This window comes from Ascaphus truei, chromosome 18 (genome assembly GCF_040206685.1).
Source record: "Ascaphus truei isolate aAscTru1 chromosome 18, aAscTru1.hap1, whole genome shotgun sequence".
Taxonomy (NCBI): domain Eukaryota; kingdom Metazoa; phylum Chordata; class Amphibia; order Anura; family Ascaphidae; genus Ascaphus; species Ascaphus truei.
This window is the reverse complement of record NC_134500.1, coordinates 36,069,471-36,088,171: the sequence shown is the minus strand read 5'-3', so window position 1 is coordinate 36,088,171 and position 18,701 is coordinate 36,069,471. Positions and strand designations below refer to the sequence as shown.

At 48.7% G+C, this 18,701-nt stretch overlaps 1 protein-coding gene across 1 annotated transcript in view; it reads left to right on the top strand.

Annotated features, from left to right (window-relative positions):
* The first annotated feature begins 6,566 nt into the window (after window positions 1–6,566).
* LOC142469153 (uncharacterized) overlaps window positions 6,567–18,701 on the top strand; it is a 31,114-nt gene continuing 18,979 nt past the window's right edge. Inside the window, exon 1 of the mRNA XM_075576096.1 lies at window positions 6,567–6,918. The gene's annotated coding sequence lies outside the window, so the exon portion shown is untranslated. The remainder of the gene's footprint in view (window positions 6,919–18,701) is intronic.

Here is an 18,701-nt window from a genome sequence, read left to right as displayed (position 1 = left end):
TATATATATATATATATATATATATATATATATATGTTGGATCTAGAAGTAAAAGCCAGATGTGAATGACTAGTTTCCTGAACCCCTTAACCAGTGTCTGGACGTCCCTGCTTCACAATATCTAAAGCAGCAATCCCACCTGGGATCTTACCTGATCCGCAGTCCCTCAATGTCCAGATACCTTCATTCCCGCAATCTTATACATTGGAGGGGAGGTGTTCCCTACCTGTCTTCTGGGTTAGGGGGGATTCCGATGTCTCCCGTGTGAAGCTTGAGTCAGATCTGGAAGAAAGCAGTATAAGTTATTTAGGTGTAGTATAGGACAGTTAAGATATATAGGGTAAATAAGAGATACAGATCCAGAGTGTGAGACAGAGAGGAGAGTGTGAGACAGAGAGGAGAGTGTGAGACAGAGAGGAGAGTGTGAGACAGAGAGGAGAGTGTGAGACAGAGAGGAGAGTGTGAGACAGAGAGGAGAGTGCGAGACAGAGGAGAGTGCGAGACAGAGAGGAGAGTGCGAGACAGAGAGGAGAGTGCGAGACAGAGAGGAGAGTGCGAGACAGAGAGGAGAGTGCGAGACAGAGAGGAGAGTGCGAGACAGAGAGGAGAGTGCGAGACAGAGAGGAGAGTGCGAGACAGAGAGGAGAGTGCGAGACAGAGAGGAGAGTGCGAGACAGAGAGGAGAGTGCGAGACAGAGAGGAGAGTGCGAGACAGAGAGGAGAGTGCGAGACAGAGAGGAGAGTGCGAGACAGAGAGGAGAGTGCGAGACAGAGAGGAGAGTGCGAGACAGAGGAGAGTGCGAGACCGAGACAGAGAGGAGAGTGCGAGACCGAGACAGACAGGAGAGTGCGAGACCGAGACAGACAGGAGAGTGCGAGACCGAGACAGACAGGAGAGTGCGAGACCGAGACAGACAGGAGAGTGCGAGACCGAGACAGACAGGAGACCGAGACAGACAGGAGACCGAGACAGACCGGAGACCGAGACAGACCGGAGACCGAGAGACAGACAGGAGACCGAGAGACAGACAGGAGACCGAGAGACAGACAGGAGACCGAGAGACAGACAGGAGACCGAGAGACAGACAGGAGACCGAGAGACAGACAGGAGACCGAGAGACAGACAGGAGACCGAGAGACAGACAGGAGACCGAGAGACAGGGAGGAGACCGAGAGACAGGGAGGAGACCGAGAGACAGGGAGGAGACCGAGAGACAGGGAGGAGACCGAGAGACAGGGAGGAGACCGAGAGACAGGGAGGAGACCGAGAGACAGACAGGAGACCGAGAGACAGACAGGAGACCGAGAGACAGACAGGAGACCGAGAGACAGACAGGAGACCGAGAGACAGACAGGAGACCGAGAGACAGACAGGAGACCGAGAGACAGGGAGGAGACCGAGAGACAGGGAGGAGACCGAGAGACAGGGAGGAGACCGAGAGACAGGGAGGAGACCGAGAGACAGGGAGGAGACCGAGAGACAGGGAGGAGACCGAGAGACAGGGAGGAGACCGAGAGACAGGGAGGAGACCGAGAGACAGGGAGGAGACCGAGAGACAGGGAGGAGACCGAGAGACAGGGAGGAGACCGAGAGACAGGGACAGAGACAGGGAGAGAGGAGAGACAGGGAGAGAGGAGAGACGGAGAGAGGAGAGACAGGGAGAGAGGAGAGACAGAGACAGGGAGAGAGGAGAGACGGAGAGGGGAGAGACAGGGAGAGAGGAGAGACAGGGAGAGAGGAGAGACAGGGAGAGAGGAGAGACAGGGAGAGAGGAGAGACAGGGAGAGGGGAGAGACAGGGAGAGAGGAGAGACAGGGAGAGAGGAGAGACAGGGAGAGAGGAGAGACAGGGAGAGAGGAGAGACAGAGACAGGGAGAGAGGAGAGACAGACAGAGAGGAGAGACAGAGACAGGGAGAGAGGAGAGACAGAGACAGGGAGAGAGGAGAGACAGAGACAGGGAGAGAGGAGAGACAGAGGAGAGACACACACTCCCATATACACACACTCACTCCCGTATACACACACACACACTCCTATATACACACACACTCCCATATACACACACACACTCACTCTCATATACACACACACTCACTCCCATATACACACACTCACTCCCATATACACACACACACTCCCATATACACACACACACACTCCCATATACACACACACACACTCCCATATACACACACACTCCCATACACACACTCACTCCCGTATACACACACTCACTCCCGTATACACACACACTCCTATATACACACACACTCCCATATACACACACACACTCACTCTCATATACACACACACTCACTCCCATATACACACACTCACTCCCATATACACACACACACTCCCATATACACACACACACTCCCATATACACACACTCCCATACACACACTCACACACACACTCACTCCCATATACACACACACTCCCATATACACACACACACTCCCATATACACACACACTTCCATATACACACACACTCACTCCCACTCACTCCCATATACACACACACTCACTCCTATACACACACACTCCCATATACACACACACTCACTCCCATATACGCACACACTCACTCCCATACACACACACACACTCACTCCCATATACACACACTCACTCCCATATACACACACTCACTCCCATATACACACACTCACTCCCATATACACACTCACTCCCATATACACACACTCACTCCCATATACACACACACACACTCACTCCCATATACACACACACTCACTCCCATATACACACACACACTCACTCCCATATACACACACACTCACTCCCATATACACACACACACTCACTCCCATATATACACACACTCACTCCCATATACACACACACACACACTCACTCCCATATATACACACACTCACTCCCATATATACACACACTCACTCCCATATACACACACACACACTCCCATATACACACACACACTCCCATATACATACACTCACTCCCATATACACACACACACACTCACTCACTCCCATATACACACACACACACTCTCATATACACACACTCACTCACTCCCATATACACACACACACTCACTCCCACACACACTCCCTTACACACACACACACTCACTCCCATATACACACACACACACCCATATACACACACACTCCCATATACACACACACTCCCATATACACACACACTCCCATATACACACACACTCCCATATACACACACACTCCCATATACACACACACTCACTCCCATATACACACACACACTCACTCCCATATACACACACACACTCACTCCCATATACACACACACACTCACTCCCATATACACACACACCCTCACTCCCATATACACACACACACACACACACACTCCCATACACACACACACACACACACTCCCACTCACTCCCATATACACACACACACTCACTCCCATATACACACACACACACACACACACCCATATACACACACACACACACTCCCATATACACACACACTCCCATATACACACACACTCACTCCCATATACACACACACTCCCATATACAGACACACTCACTCCCATATACAAACACACTCACTCCCATATACACACACACTCACTCCCATATACACAAACACACTCACTCCCATATACACACCCTCACGTCCATATACACACACACACTCACTCCCATATACACACACTCCCATATACACACTCACTCCCATATACACACACACTCACTCCCATATACACACACACTCACTCCCATATACACACACACACTCACTCCCATATACACACACACCCTCACTCCCATATACACACACACACACTCCCATACACACACACACACACACACTCCCACTCACTCCCATATACACACACACACTCACTCCCATATACACACACACCCATATACACACACACTCACTCCCATATACACACACACTCCCATATACACACACACACTCCCATATACACACACACTCACTCCCATATACAAACACACTCACTCCCATATACACACACACTCACTCCCATATACACAAACACACTCACTCCCATATACACACACACCCTCACGCCCATATACACACACACCCTCACTCCCATATACACACACACACTCCCATATACACACACACTCCCATATACACACACACACTCCCATACACAAACACACACTCACTCCCATATACACACACACTCACTCCCATACACACACACACACACACACTCCCATATACACACACACACTCACTCCCATACACACACACACACACACACTCCCATATACACACACACCCTCACTCCCATATACACACACACACACACACACACACACACTCCCATACACACACACACACACACTCACTCCCACTCACTCCCATATACACACACACACTCACTCCCATATATACACACACACACACACACACACAAACACCCATATACACACACACATTCACTCCCATATACACACACACTCCCATATACACACAGACTCCCATATACACACACACTCCCATATACACACACTCCCATATACAAACACACTCACTCCCATATACACACACACACTCACTCCCATATACACACACACCCTCACTCCCATATACACACACACCCTCACTCCCATATACACACACACACACTCCCATATACACACACACACTCCCATACACAAACACACACTCACTCCCATATACACACACACACTCACTCCCATATACACACACACACTCACTCCCATATACACACACACACACTCTCTCCCATATACACACACACACACTCTCTCCCATATACACACACACACTCACTCCCATATACACACACACTCACTCCCATACACACACACACACTCCCATACACACACACACTTTCTCTCACTCTACACACACTGGGGGGGGCGGAAGAGAGGAAAGGCCGCGACCAGTACCAGTACCACCACCCCGCTGGGGAGCGCCGGGGACAAGGGGGGGGAAGAAACCCCCCGCTACCACCTCCATGCAGGCAGCGGGACCGCCGGGGACATGGGGGGAAGAAACCCCCCGCTACCACCGCACGGCAGGCAGCGGGAGCACCGGGGACGAGGGTGGATCAGGGGGAAGCGGGGACCTGAGGGGGCATCCCCGCTCCCATCTCCTGCCCCGCGGGCTGACACGGGGGGAAGCGGGGACAGGAGAACACCCCCGCTACCACCTCCATAACTGTGGGCAGCAGGAGCGCTGGGGACAGGGGGGAAGGCACAGATAATACTTACTGTGTCCTCCCTGGGAAAAGAATGGCCGCTCGTTGGGGGCGGGCTCATATAGAGCCAATCAGCCGTCAGGTAGGGGGAGTTTTTTTGTTTGTTTTTTAGCGCGAGCAGGGAAAATTTAAAAAAACAAACGTGTGCTGCTTGGGCCAATATTTACTCGCCCGGAGGCTAAATCCATTCGCCCCGGGCATGTAAATGTATAGCATTGTCGAACACTGTATATATATATATATAAATATATATATATATATATATATATAAATAGATTATATTTATTAGCTTTATAGATTATATTTATTAGCTTTATAGATTATATATATATATTAGAACTGAGTGACTTCTAGAAGGGGTCATCAGAGAAATCCCGATTGCGGCGCCTTCCAGCTAGCAGGCCAAGCACTTCCCAGGGAGATGGAGCCGCGCTGGGTAAGATCTGATTAAAGGAAACCTCAGAATGCATCAAAACACCGTGTGATGTGGCACGTAACAGAATGATATAGGGGGGAGATCTGACTGCCCGGGGGGTCCCTGTGTGAGACATTGGGACACTTCCAAATACCAGTGCACCACATCCAAATAAACACCCAATATGGCTAATTATTAAATATTTATTGAATGATTGGCATATGTTTCTATTAAATAATGGTCTTTAGTTACCCCATTAGGTCTGGTACCGTCAGGTACTACAAATGTGTTACTTTATACTTCAAAGACAACGTGGAGAAAAACATTGAGGCCATATTTACTAAGTGGTGCTGGTCCACAAGACACCGCCTGGTGCCGGAAGACATACTGCTCTTTCGTATGAATGGGCTGTAAGGGATCTAATGAAATAGTACTGCTTAGTAAATATGGGCCTGAATGAGCTATATGTTAGCTAAAGTGTCATTGAAACGGCAGTATTACTGTAGCAAGTCATTTGCAGCTTGTTGCTGTGTGAAGTAATCAGAGACTCCTGGTATAACATGGTGCAAATTGGTGCACGCTTGGAGTGAAACGTAGAACATTTACGTCCCTGAGGAACGTCACGTTCTGATGACCGAAACGTTGGATGCAGTGCCATGTATTTCTTATGAACACAGTGTTTTGTACTTCCCTGGCTGTGTGCTGTCTGTTTTCCGGACCTACATCTGGTAAAATTTTCTGTTCATGTGTGTATATGGGATGAGCATCAGTGGATCATCAGTTTACAGTGTGCCAACTGCCTTTGTTTTTTTGTATATATATATATATGCAGTACACATGACAACCACTGGTGTCTGCTGCCTTTAAAGAGTTGAGCACACGTGGTTGCCTTGACAACCGGGCCTGCTGATGCAGCATCAATTTGTTTACATGCAATCACACTGACAGCTTGGGTTTGATCATGTGACTTGGATTCCCCAATAGGAGTACAGACATGGAGTTGGAGCATGATCTAATTAAATTGTATTATGCACAGCTATTTTGTCACCCTATGATGATGCTTTCTGATGATGTGGAGATGTTTGTCACCTGGGTGTTGGGGTACATAAGTCACTCACTGTCCTGTGTCTGTTGCACCACCATGAGGAAGATCCCCCTGTGGGATCGAAACGTTGTAGTTATGTGCTGTATTTAATACATTTATTTTCATTCACCTGAGTGCTGTCTCCCTTTTTGCTGCTATGCGGTAATGTATACTTTTATTATTTATATGGGACATGCACCTATTCATTATTGAATTTCTATTGGAGTGCCAGTGATTTTTTATCATATATATATATACACACACACACACAGTGGTTGACAAATCACCAAAAAATCTACTCGCCACCTAGTACCAAACGTGTGCTGCTTGGGCCAATATTTACTCGCCTGGGGGTTAAATCCACTCGCCCGGGCGAGCAAATGTATAGGTTTGTCGAACACTGTATATATATATATATATATATATATATATATATTACAAAAAACAAGGGCAGTTGGCACACTGTAAACTGATGATCCACTGATGCTTATATATATATACACCCTGCACGTCTGCAGTGACCCACCACCGTGTTACCCCCACACCGTGTCCAAAGTACTGTTCAGGGCCCTTGGCCACTCTACCACGTAAATGTCACTAAGTGGTGCCCCCACCCTTTAGGCGTGATCCTTGCGTTGCTGTACAATGTAGGTGCACTTGTAGAACGATTCCTGCATCCGGGTTCCGCAGAGTACGACAGGGATTCCGTCTGGTCCGACGTCGTCATGCGCAACCGCGTGGGGTGAATTCCGGCGTGGATAATATTACCGTAACTCTCTGTGTCCTTGGTGGCGTTCTGATCACAGAACCCACCTTGCAGAGCTGCGCTGTGTTGCATTGTGTCCCTGACTACCAAATAGATAATGGGGCAGAGCCCCTACCTAAGAGCCTGTCCCTAAAGCAATCACTGCTCTACTAGTGAGTCGGGGCCTAACTGGGGCCTGGGGGACACAGTCTGGCCTAGCCCGGAGGAGCACAACTCCCTGGACACTACCTGACCCTTTGCTGTCCCTCTTCCGACTGGCGTACTCCTCACAGCTCGCAAAATGTCTCTTCCTCAAGGCAGGCAATTGCTGCAGCCCTATAGGCTCCCTGGCGTCATGTGGGGCGCCCTGGAGGCTCATGTGACTTGTAGTCCTGGCTAATAGCCTCCTCTGATTGGTTGCCCATTTGCGCGCATGTACTGCGACTGCGCCAAGCTCCGTAATGGCCGCCGCAGTCCTAACCTGCACTGCGCATGCGCGACCTATCCAAAATGGCAGCCCCCTCTGCAGGAGCCGCCGGGAGTCCCCAGCGACGCGATCGCCACCCAGCACCCACATGCACCCCCCCCCCCCCTTCCTGAACACCGGCAGGCGCGCGCACTCGCGCCCGATCCTCACCAACCACCGCAACCGTCCACATCCCTCCCGGTCGCCGCGGAGGTAAGCGCAGTGAGGGGGGGGGGGCACAAAACACCCAGAGGGGACCCGGCTACATTCTCCCCTTGGTGAAAAATTCATTGAGAGGGGATATGATCGGGAGACCCTCCAAGCCACACTACAGGTAGTCACGGAAATTGAACGTGAAACTGTATTGCCGTCTGGATCCAGAATGAGGGATGGCTCTCGCATTAATTCTTCTAAAAATACAAAAAGAGAGACTAAGGAAGATAGGATTTGTCCTTTGTTCATTTCCCAATTTAATAAATCAAGTAATCAAGTAAACAAAATTGTAAATAAGCATTGGGAACTACTAAAAATGGATCCTATACTTCGTGAATACACAGAGAAAGGCCCAAAATTCGTATACAGAAGAGCCAAGACATTGGCCACATTCCTATCACCCAGCGTGATATCCACGCCTGTGAAAGATTCAGAACGTTTCTTTACTAAAGGTTCTTTCAGATGCAATCATTGCAATATGTGTAAATTCATGAAGCCTGCTCGACATGTCTTTTCCCACAGTCCACACAAACGCCACACTATACACAGTTTTATTAATTGCAATACCACCTTTGTGGTATATCTTATCACCTGTGGCTGTGGGAAAAGATATGTCGGTAGGACTACAAGGGCATTAAAGACAAGGATGCAGGAACATTGCAGATTGATTCGCAAACAAGACACTGATCACCCTGTGTCTAAGCATTTTACGGAATGCAGACAGGGAGGCATAAATAGCTTCTCATTCATGGGTGTTGAGAGGATAATGAAAAAAGAAAGAGGGGGAAACACTGTAAAAACATTAGATTGCAGATAATCCTACTGGATATTCACATTAAAAACTAGATACCCAGATGGAATAAATGTGGAATGGAATATTAATCACTTCCTGAAATAAGAACCATTCAGTATTCCAATAAAGATCCAAAATAGACAAAAAATGTTAACACCACAGATAATGCAAGAATATTTACTGTTTATTGTTCTTACTAAACATCTTTAACAAAAATATCATTGGGATTTATTTATCCCCCAAATGTACACCAAATGTGACTTCATTCTAGGAACATATTAATCTACATTTTGATAAAGGATTTATACTCAACAAAAAGTGCATTAAAAAGACACCACTCTGTTTTCTTTAGCATATTTGTTGTCACCTGATATAATAATGTATCTTGACTTTTTGATGAAAAATGTATATTGCCTTAATTAATTTGTGATAAAAGTCATGTGTTATTCTATGCTCCCATCTATTCAACCGAGGTATAGAAATATTGTCTAAGAAATCTCTTCATATAAATTTATATGCCTAATATATGGCACTTCACATTATATAAATGTACAATTGTATTTGATGTTAAATATAATATAAACTCCATTTCATCAATAGGGGCATGCAATTTGCTGTTCTCTAGATATAGGTATAAGATATGTTTACACCTTTTTAATTTGTTTTAACATTGCTCTTTTAGCATTTTTAAGTAATAAACCTATTTTGATTTAATAGTTTTCTTCTAAATATATAATTGTGTTGATTTATGTATAGATATATGTATTCTTTTTTATATATTTTTTTCTTATATATTTTTTTCTTATATCTTTTCTTTAAATTCAACAAAAATTTATATAATTATTTCCTTTTTCATTAGTTCCTTTTTCTGTGTTTAGTTATTGATTTATACAATGGTCTTATATTTGATTGCATTCGTTTATGTAATATATAATGTAGCTGCCTGCCTAGTGATTTTCAGCAACATCCATATGTGTGTATACCAGCACACATTGCAATATATGCCCCCTAATCAGTTATGGGCCGCTGCTGCGGTTCTCATTGTGACTGGGGAAATACATAGTAGTCTGCCTGCGCATGCGCCGAGCGGGGAGTAGGAGGTGATCCTCTGCGGTTGTCAGAGGTGCGCTCTCAGTGGGGAGGCCGCCCAGAGAGGCGTGCCGCTCATGATTGAGCTCGGCTGAAATTAGCAGGGAGTCCCAGAGTGCTCTGGCGCGCGGCGCATGCGCGGAGTACACAATTCTCATTGGTTGATGACGCGTAATGACGTCACTATTGGCGCGAAAACAAGGCAGTCAGCTGCATTTAAATTGTTGATTTTACAATGTACAGCACTTCTTGATAAAGTTCTCTGAACGAAACGCGTTGAAGTTTGCTGCTGTCCCACATCCATATGATCCAATAATAAAGGACTGTTATTGCAAGACCTGCTCTTTTCATCTTTGCTGTGCGCTGCACACCCTGGCTTTTAGTCCTGGCTAATAGCCTCCTCTGATTGGTTGCCCGTTTGCGCGCATGTACTGCGACTGCGCCAAGCTCCGTAATGGCCGCCGCAGTCCTAACCTGCACTGCGCATGCGCGACCTATCCAAAATGGTAGCCCCCTCTGCAGGAGCCGCCGGGAGTCCCCAGCGACGCGATCGCCACCCAGCACCCACATGCACCCCCCCCCCCCCTTCCTGAACACCGGCAGGCGCGCGCACTCGCACCCGATCCTCCCCAACCACCGCAACCGTCCACATCCCTCCCGGTCGCCGCGGAGGTAAGCGCAGTGAGGGGGGGGGGGCACAAAACACCCAGAGGGGACCCGGCTACATCCTCCCCTTGGTGAAAAACCCCAACGGCCTTGCTTGGGCCGATACAACTTATACAACTATATACATGAGTTATATAATAAAAATGCATATCTAGAAGAATACAACTTAACCATCTAATTGCTTTAAACGATGTTACACAATTCTGTGAGCATCACAATTACCGATTGTATTTTGCTGCGAGACCACTGCTGAGCCTCATAGTGGGGTGCCCCAATTTGATCATAGTTTACCCAGTTTGGAGGGTACCTAGCTCTTTGGCTCCTTCAGAGCTGTTCTTCAACCACTCCCTCTGGGGAGTAATAGGTACAGTCCCGAGGCTCAGCCTCTTCCCTTGAGGGGAGAAATGTCTCTGAACAGTCTCTGTTTGGTACGAAGCATGGGCTTTGTGGATCCAAAGCCTGGCCCGCTGGAGCCACCTTAGTGTGCGTTGGTCTACGGGGCCCTTTACCCATAGCTCCTCCGGGAGATGCCCCTCCAGTGGGAGGGTCCCTTTGAGAGGGTCCTTCAGGAGTTTCAGCGTTGGTATAATTATTTACAGTCTCTTGACCAATCTCTGATGAATCGGGCTCACCGTTCAGCAGTGTGGCCAGTATTTCTGCTTCCTCGTCTCCCACTTGTGGAATGGGGAGAAGATGATTACGATGCCAGACCTTTACCCGGCCTTCAGTGTATTTGATACGATAGACCAGGAGGCCAGGGATCTGTGACTCTACCTCATATACACCATCTCTCCAACGGTCAGCCAATTTATGTTTTCCTGGGACTCCCAGATTGCGAAGCAACACAGCGTCCCCAGGACGAAGTTCCTGATGTTTGACTTTATGGTCGTATCGTCTTTTATTGTCGGCATTCAGTTTAGCTGTAGACTTCTCGGCCTGTTGGTAAGCCTGTTGCAGACTGTCCTTAAGTCTTTGTACATATTTGAAATGGGTAGCATTGTGTATCCCATCCGTCGAAACTTGAAGACGTACATCTACTGGCAGTCTCGCCTCTCGCCCAAACATAAGGAAGTATGGGGAGTATCCAGTTGACTCGTGGCGGGTACAGTTGTACGCATGTACCAAGGCCTCCACGTGTCGACTCCATTCAGTCTTCTGAGCACCCTTCAGGATTCCGAGCATGTCCAATAAGGTCCGATTAAATAGTTCTGGCAAAGCGTCTCCTTCAGGATGGTACGGAGTCGTCCAGGATTTAGCAATGTTCAGCATTTTGCGCAATTCCGGATCAGAGTGCTCTCTAAATCCCAGCCTTGATCGGAGTGAAGACAATTTGGATGACCGTAGTGGACGAAGTACTTCTCCCACAGGATATTTTGCCACTGTGATGGCTTTCTGGTCTTTAGTGGGGAAAGCCTCAGCATACCGTGTATAATGGTCCGTGATGACCAACACGTTTCTTATTCCTCTGGTGTCAGGCTCAATGCACAGGAAGTGCATACACACTAGATCCATTAGGCCAGAACTTTTCAGATGACCCATGGGTGCTGCTCGGGTGGGCATAGTCTTGCGTTGTATACGAGAACATCGGCGGCAATGTTGTTCCACCGCATCTCGCGTCTTGGGCCAGAAGAAACGGTCTCGGACCAACCCAAAGGTCTTCTCTACACCGAGATGGCCATGTTCATCATGTAGGGACTTCAACACCATATACTGTAAGTTCCTAGGTAGGACTAATTGTCATCTATCCGGGTGGTTGTGGTATTGCACCACCCGATAGAGTAAGCAGTTGTCAATTTCAAATTTGTCCGCCTCTCGCATGAGTAAAGCAACCAAGTCTCTGGGAGCACTCTTTAGGAGTGCTGGGTTTTTCTTTTGAACGGCTTGCCAAATGATACTGATTACAGGATCTCTCACTTGGTAGTCCACCAGGTCTTTCCATCGTATAACTTTGTCGTGGGTTATATTCATTCCCTTGGGATCGCAGTAGGCGGCTGGGATAGCCTGCGACTGGCATCCTTTGGAGTCTGCAACTCGTAGTTCCGAAAAGGCCACTTGATCATTGATCATGGCGGCGGTGCTACACATAGCTCGCATCCCTGGTCCCGGGATCTCTTCCCACTCATCATGATCTGGAGTAGCACTCAGTCCGGGTCATCGGGATAGAGCGTCAGCTCCGATGTTCAAAGGACCCGGTTATACTTCAGAGAGAAGTTGTAATTGGATAGTGCTGCCAGCCATCGGTGACCTGATGCATCCAATTTAGCGGAGGTCTGAATGTACGTGAGGGGATTGTTATCCGTCCTTACCTCGAATGTTAACACTGTAGAGGTAATCGTGGAGTTTGTCCACGATCGCCCATTTGAGAGCCAGAAACTCTAACTTGTGGACAGGGTATCTTTGTTCACTGGGAGTCAGTCTGCGGCTGACATAGGCCACAGGCCGAAGACCCTCTGGGTGCTTCTGATGTAAGACTGCGCCCAGTCCACTGATACTAGCATCCACGTGCAGAACGTAGGGTTGTTCTGGGTCAGCATATGCAAGAACCGGCGCTTCCGTCAGGCTCGGCTGGCTGCTCACTTACTGCAGCGGTGTTCACTTGTGGCATTGTTTCCTCAGGACTGACCGGATATATGCAGCCCAAGCTTTGTCCTGCATCGAATTCCATCGGAAATGGGGAAATATTCTGAACATATACATGCGTTCGGAGAGGAATTTTAGTTGTCCATTCTCTCACTTCAGATATTACCCGATACCCCCTCCGAACATCTTCCTCTATGGTGCTTTCCAGAAAGAACAGATGGTCGATCTCATCTCAATCGTGATAGCAACACCAAGCGGCCATGCATTGCACTCCCCCTGGTAAAATGGTCGTCAGTCCCGCTTGACGGTTGTAGAGGTCCCCGTGACGCTCTAAGGCATATACCCGGTTGCCCTCCTCACGCAGGCCTGGATCAAGTAGTGAGTTGGACAGAGGCAGTTCATTAGTCTCTTTCAAGTATGTCCTGATTACAACTCGCACTATGTCGGTATTGGTTCCCAGGATGATCGGGTACTTGCACGGCTCTTGAGGTTCAGGACATTCCATAGCTTCTATATACATGGAGTGGGTCTTGCCGGTGTTCAGTTTGACTATCTCCACTTTGACGTGTACGATCCCATCAATAGGGTAATTTTCGTTGCTCAACCCTCTCACCTTCCTATGCTCCGCCGACCGCAAGGGGCGATGAGTTAGGTGTTGATTTGTAGAATGTTCGATATATTATGGTCACCTGAGATCCGGTGTCCTGTAGAGCAGAGGCATAAATTCCTTCTAGTACCACACGTACGATGGCAGAGGGGCCTACCTGACTGTAAGCATCCAATGGTGAGGTCCCTTCGTTGGGGCTTGGTTCAGGAGGGATTTCGGGGGACGCCTCAGATGTCTGGAACTCTGCAATCTGTATGCGGCAGATCATTGACCTAGCGGAGCTTCCCTTACTTGGAGGTTTTTTTCCTTGGTCGTCCCTCTCGGGGCATTCCCTGGAGAAATGGCCCTTCTGTCCGCAGCCATTGCAAACAACATCCTGGGGATCAAATCGTCCTTTGTACGTGGGTGACGGTATCTCGGAGGTTCGGCCTTTCACTGCGGGTGACTTGGGCATCGCCTCTTCCTCCCTGGTGGAAGATTTCTTGCCCTTTGGGGTTGATGCGACGGGAGCGTCACTCTTGAGGAGTTCCTTGGTCTTTTTGGCGTCATGAAAGTGTAGCTGCACCTCATGTCTTCTGATGTGCCGCAGTAATTCCATGTAGCTAAGTGGTACGGCAGTGATCGGGGCGGCCCGCATCACAAGAGCTATGGGGTGGTTAGGCAACGAATCCTTTAGTAGCTGTTTGAATCGGTACCGGTCTACTTCAGCGGCCGAAACAATGTTTTTGGATAGAAGGTTCCCCAAGGCCAACTGGATCTTGCGGACGAAGGCAGACAAGTCTTCTCCTTTTTGGAGGAGAGCCTTGAACTGCGCCATCAGCTCGTCCTCATCGTCTTCTCCCGTATAGGACTGGATGAGCATTTCCACTAGCTCCTGTGCCGTAACTTCTCCTTCCACTTCCCGATGCATCCATACCAATTGAGAGGCTGGGGCTCGGAGACACTCAACCAATCTTTGTCTTTTGATGGCTTCGGAGCACAGCCATTCCGCTAATACTTGGATGGTATGTTCCCGCCATGTCTCAATCCCTTCTTCTCCTGAAGGCGTCGGTAGGATTCCGGAAAAGGCTTTTAGTGTGTGGTAGTTCTGTGCTTGAGACGACATGGTTATAGCTTCCATTAGTTGGGGTACAGTCATATTCAATGAAGGATCTCCACTTAGGGGGCGACTACTAACTCCAGGTCCGACGCAAGACATGGGCGGGAGACTTTTTGATAATCTATCAGGAACGGGTGACGGGGGTGGGCTCCCAGCCCAGCTGGTGGCTCCTTCTAAAGCACTCAGGGTGAAGGAGACCTTGGGAGTACCTACCCTGTGAGGAGTACTGGTCAGCCAATGGGCAGTGGGTGGCCAAGTACTGTGGACGGTTCTTCTGGAACCAGTGCTTCGGGGTAAATAATTAGGCAATCCCCTAGGGAGGGCTCCGGTAGGTTTAATACGCGAGGGACAGTCTCTGAGCATATGTCATGCTCGGTGGCGAGGAGATAGGTAGTCCACCGGCCGTCAGCATCAGGTTTCAAGTTTACCAACCGGGGGGTGGCCAGTTCCGGACAATTCCTTATTTGTTTGCGCACTGTGAATACAGACATGTAATTGGATACTCCCGCCACTGCAACCACGCGCCTTGGGGACATATGGCGCACTAAGGCCCAATCATGGACCTCTTGCTTTGATGGCACGGACATGATGGAAATTAAATCGAACAATTTGGTAATGAATAGGGCACCCCAGGTCTGCTCTCAGCAGCGCCTCCAAATGCAACACTATTTCCTCATGAACACAGACGCTACTAATGCTGAATTTTACCTGTGTGGCCCTCAGGAGCCTAAGCATCCGCACAGGGAGCCTGGGGTACATATATAATCACAATACTCGTGGTGCAATGCCTCCACCTGAGAGGGATTCCCAAAGGAGCTGGAGGGGCCCCTCACAGGGCACAATCCAATAACACACAATATGAATAAACAAGAATAACCTTTACTGAATCTGCATATAGGATATATGTCAATGACTCTTATTTTGCATAAAATATATATATATATATATATATATATATATATATATATATATATATATAAAAAATATATATATATATACAGTGGTTGACAAATCACCAAAAAATCTACTCGCCACCTAGTACCAAACGTGTGCTGCTTGGGCCAATATTTACTCGCCCAGGGGTTAAATCCACTCGCCCGGGGCGAGCAAATGTATAGGTTTGTCGAACACTGTATATATATATATATATATATATATATATATATATATATATATATACACACCCTGTACATCTGCAGTGACCCACCACCGTGTTACCCCCACACCGTGTCCAAAGAACTGTTAAGGGCCCTTGGCCACTTTACCACATGTGTCCCCAAGTGGTACGACCACCCTTTAGGCGTGTTCCTTGCGTTGCTGAACAATGTTGGTGCACTTGTAGAACGATACCTGCCCGGGGCTCCTGCACCCGGGTTCCGCAGACTATGACAGGGATTCCGGCCGGGGACAGGGGGGGACTGGAAACAACCACCGGGGAAAGGGGGGGGTTGGAAACAAGCACCGGGGACAGGGGGGGTGGAAACAAGCACCGGTGACAGGGGGGGTGGAAACAAGCACCGGGGACAGGGGAGGTTGGAAACAAGCACCGGGGACAGGGGGGGGTTGGAAACAAGCACCGGGGACAGGGGGGGTTGGAAACAAGCACCAGGGACAGGGCGGGTTGGAAACAAGCACCGGGGACAGGGGGCATTGGAAACAAGCACCGGGGACAGGGGGGGTTGGAAACAAGCACCGGGGACAGGGGGGTTTGGAAACAAGCACCAGGGACAGGGGGGGTTGGAAACAAGCACCGGGGACAGGGGGGTTTGGAAACAAGCACCGGGGACAGGGGTTTGGAAACAAGCACCGGGGACGGGGGGGGTTGGAAACAAGCACCGGGGACAGGGGGGTTGGAAACAAGCACCGGGGACAGGGGGGGGTTGGAAACAAGCACCAGGGACAGGGGGGGTTGGAAACAAGCACCGTGGATGAGGGGGTTGCAAACAAGCACCGGGGACAGGGGGAGGGTTGGAAACAAGCATCGGGACAGGGGGGGGTTGGAAACAAGCATCGGGGACAGGGGGTTGGAAACAAGCATCGGGGACAGGGGGGGTTGGAAACAAGCACCAGGGACAGGGGGGGGGTTGGAAACAAGCACCGGGGATGGGGGGGGGGTTGGAAACAAGCACCGGGGACGGGGAGGGTTGGAAACAAGCATCGGGGACAGGGGGGGTTGGAAACAAGCATCGGGGACAGGGGGGGTTGGAAACAAGCACTGGGGACAGGGGTGGGGGGGTTGGAAACAAGCACCGGGGACAGGGGGGTTGGAAACAAGCACCGGGGACAGGTAGGGAGGGGGGGTTGTAAACAAGCACCGGGGACATGGGGGAAGGGGGGGTTGGAAACAAGCACCGGGGACAGGGGGGAAGAGGGGGTTGGAAACAAGCACCGGGGACAGGGGGGGTGTAACAGGGGACTTATCCCTGTTCACAAATGTGCCTCTAATCCAGCAGTGTGGTGGTTAACTGCTGGTAGGCAATTAACTAACACCACCTGGCTGATTACAGGTAGTAGAAAAAGCCTGCCTCTGAGACAGGAAGTAAGACTCCTTAGCTCACACCTGAGCTGAACTAGGAGACAGAGCAGAGATTCGTGAGTCGCACAATTGGGGAGACTGACCAGAGGAACTGCTGTCTTGAGCTGCAGAAGGCCTGGACTGTATGCTGATAGCAAGACACGGGGACCAGACCTCAAAACCTGGACAGACATTGCTGTAGCACACAAAGGTGCTTACCCAGGAGAGCAGAGAGGACTTCCCCTACAGCTTCAGGACAGCAGATAAGACTTTATTTTCCAATGACTGTTGTCTATATATATATATATATATATATCTATATGACTTGGGCTGATGAATAGCTTGGGTAGCCACCCAGTTAAAAGGGGCTGGAATATAAGGATACATATATGCCAAAGTGGAGCAGGTTTTGTTTGGCTCACTATTTCGCTTATATTGATTTTTTGCTGTGTTTAAAGCGACAGGCACAATAAAGTTTTGTTTTAATTTCACCTTACAACTGTCTCCATTGTGTACCTCTGCACATGTCCTCCTACATATGGTGTTAGAAGTGGGATGAGAGGTGGTCTTTGAAGTTAGAAGGACCCGGAGATTGCCTGTGGAATTTTTTTTTTGTGCTTTTTGCCTACAAACAGCCTGAGCAACATAAACAATCACATGCAGCAGAGATCAGAGTTAAAACGACACACCCAGGCAGGAAATCTACACTGCACTGAAACTTAGAAAACCACAGATGGACTCTTTTCCCCAATCCCAAGAGGAGAGAGAGAGACTGCTGAAGCAGGTAAACCTTATTTGCCTATCACAATAAAGTGTAATATGGACATTGAAATAGGGGTTTTGCCTACCAGCCGTAGTCAGGGTTCAAGAAGTGAGTTAGCCCTTAAAAGGGATAGGCGTTTGTTGTTTTCAAATGTTTCGCTGAAGCAGTGAATACAGATGGTGACCCACGAGCGGTACCGATTCTGCAAATAAAGGTTGCCACACCGCATCGGACTACCAGCTGTGAATGGAGTATATGCAGAAAAGTGTGAAAATTGATGCAAGACTGTGCTGAAGCAGGGGAATTTTCAGCAAACAAATGCTAAGTGTAAAATTGCCCTACCGGGGAAAAAGGGATTGCTGAACTGTGTTAAAGGTACTCCAAAGCCAACTGCTGAGTGTTGAGTCAC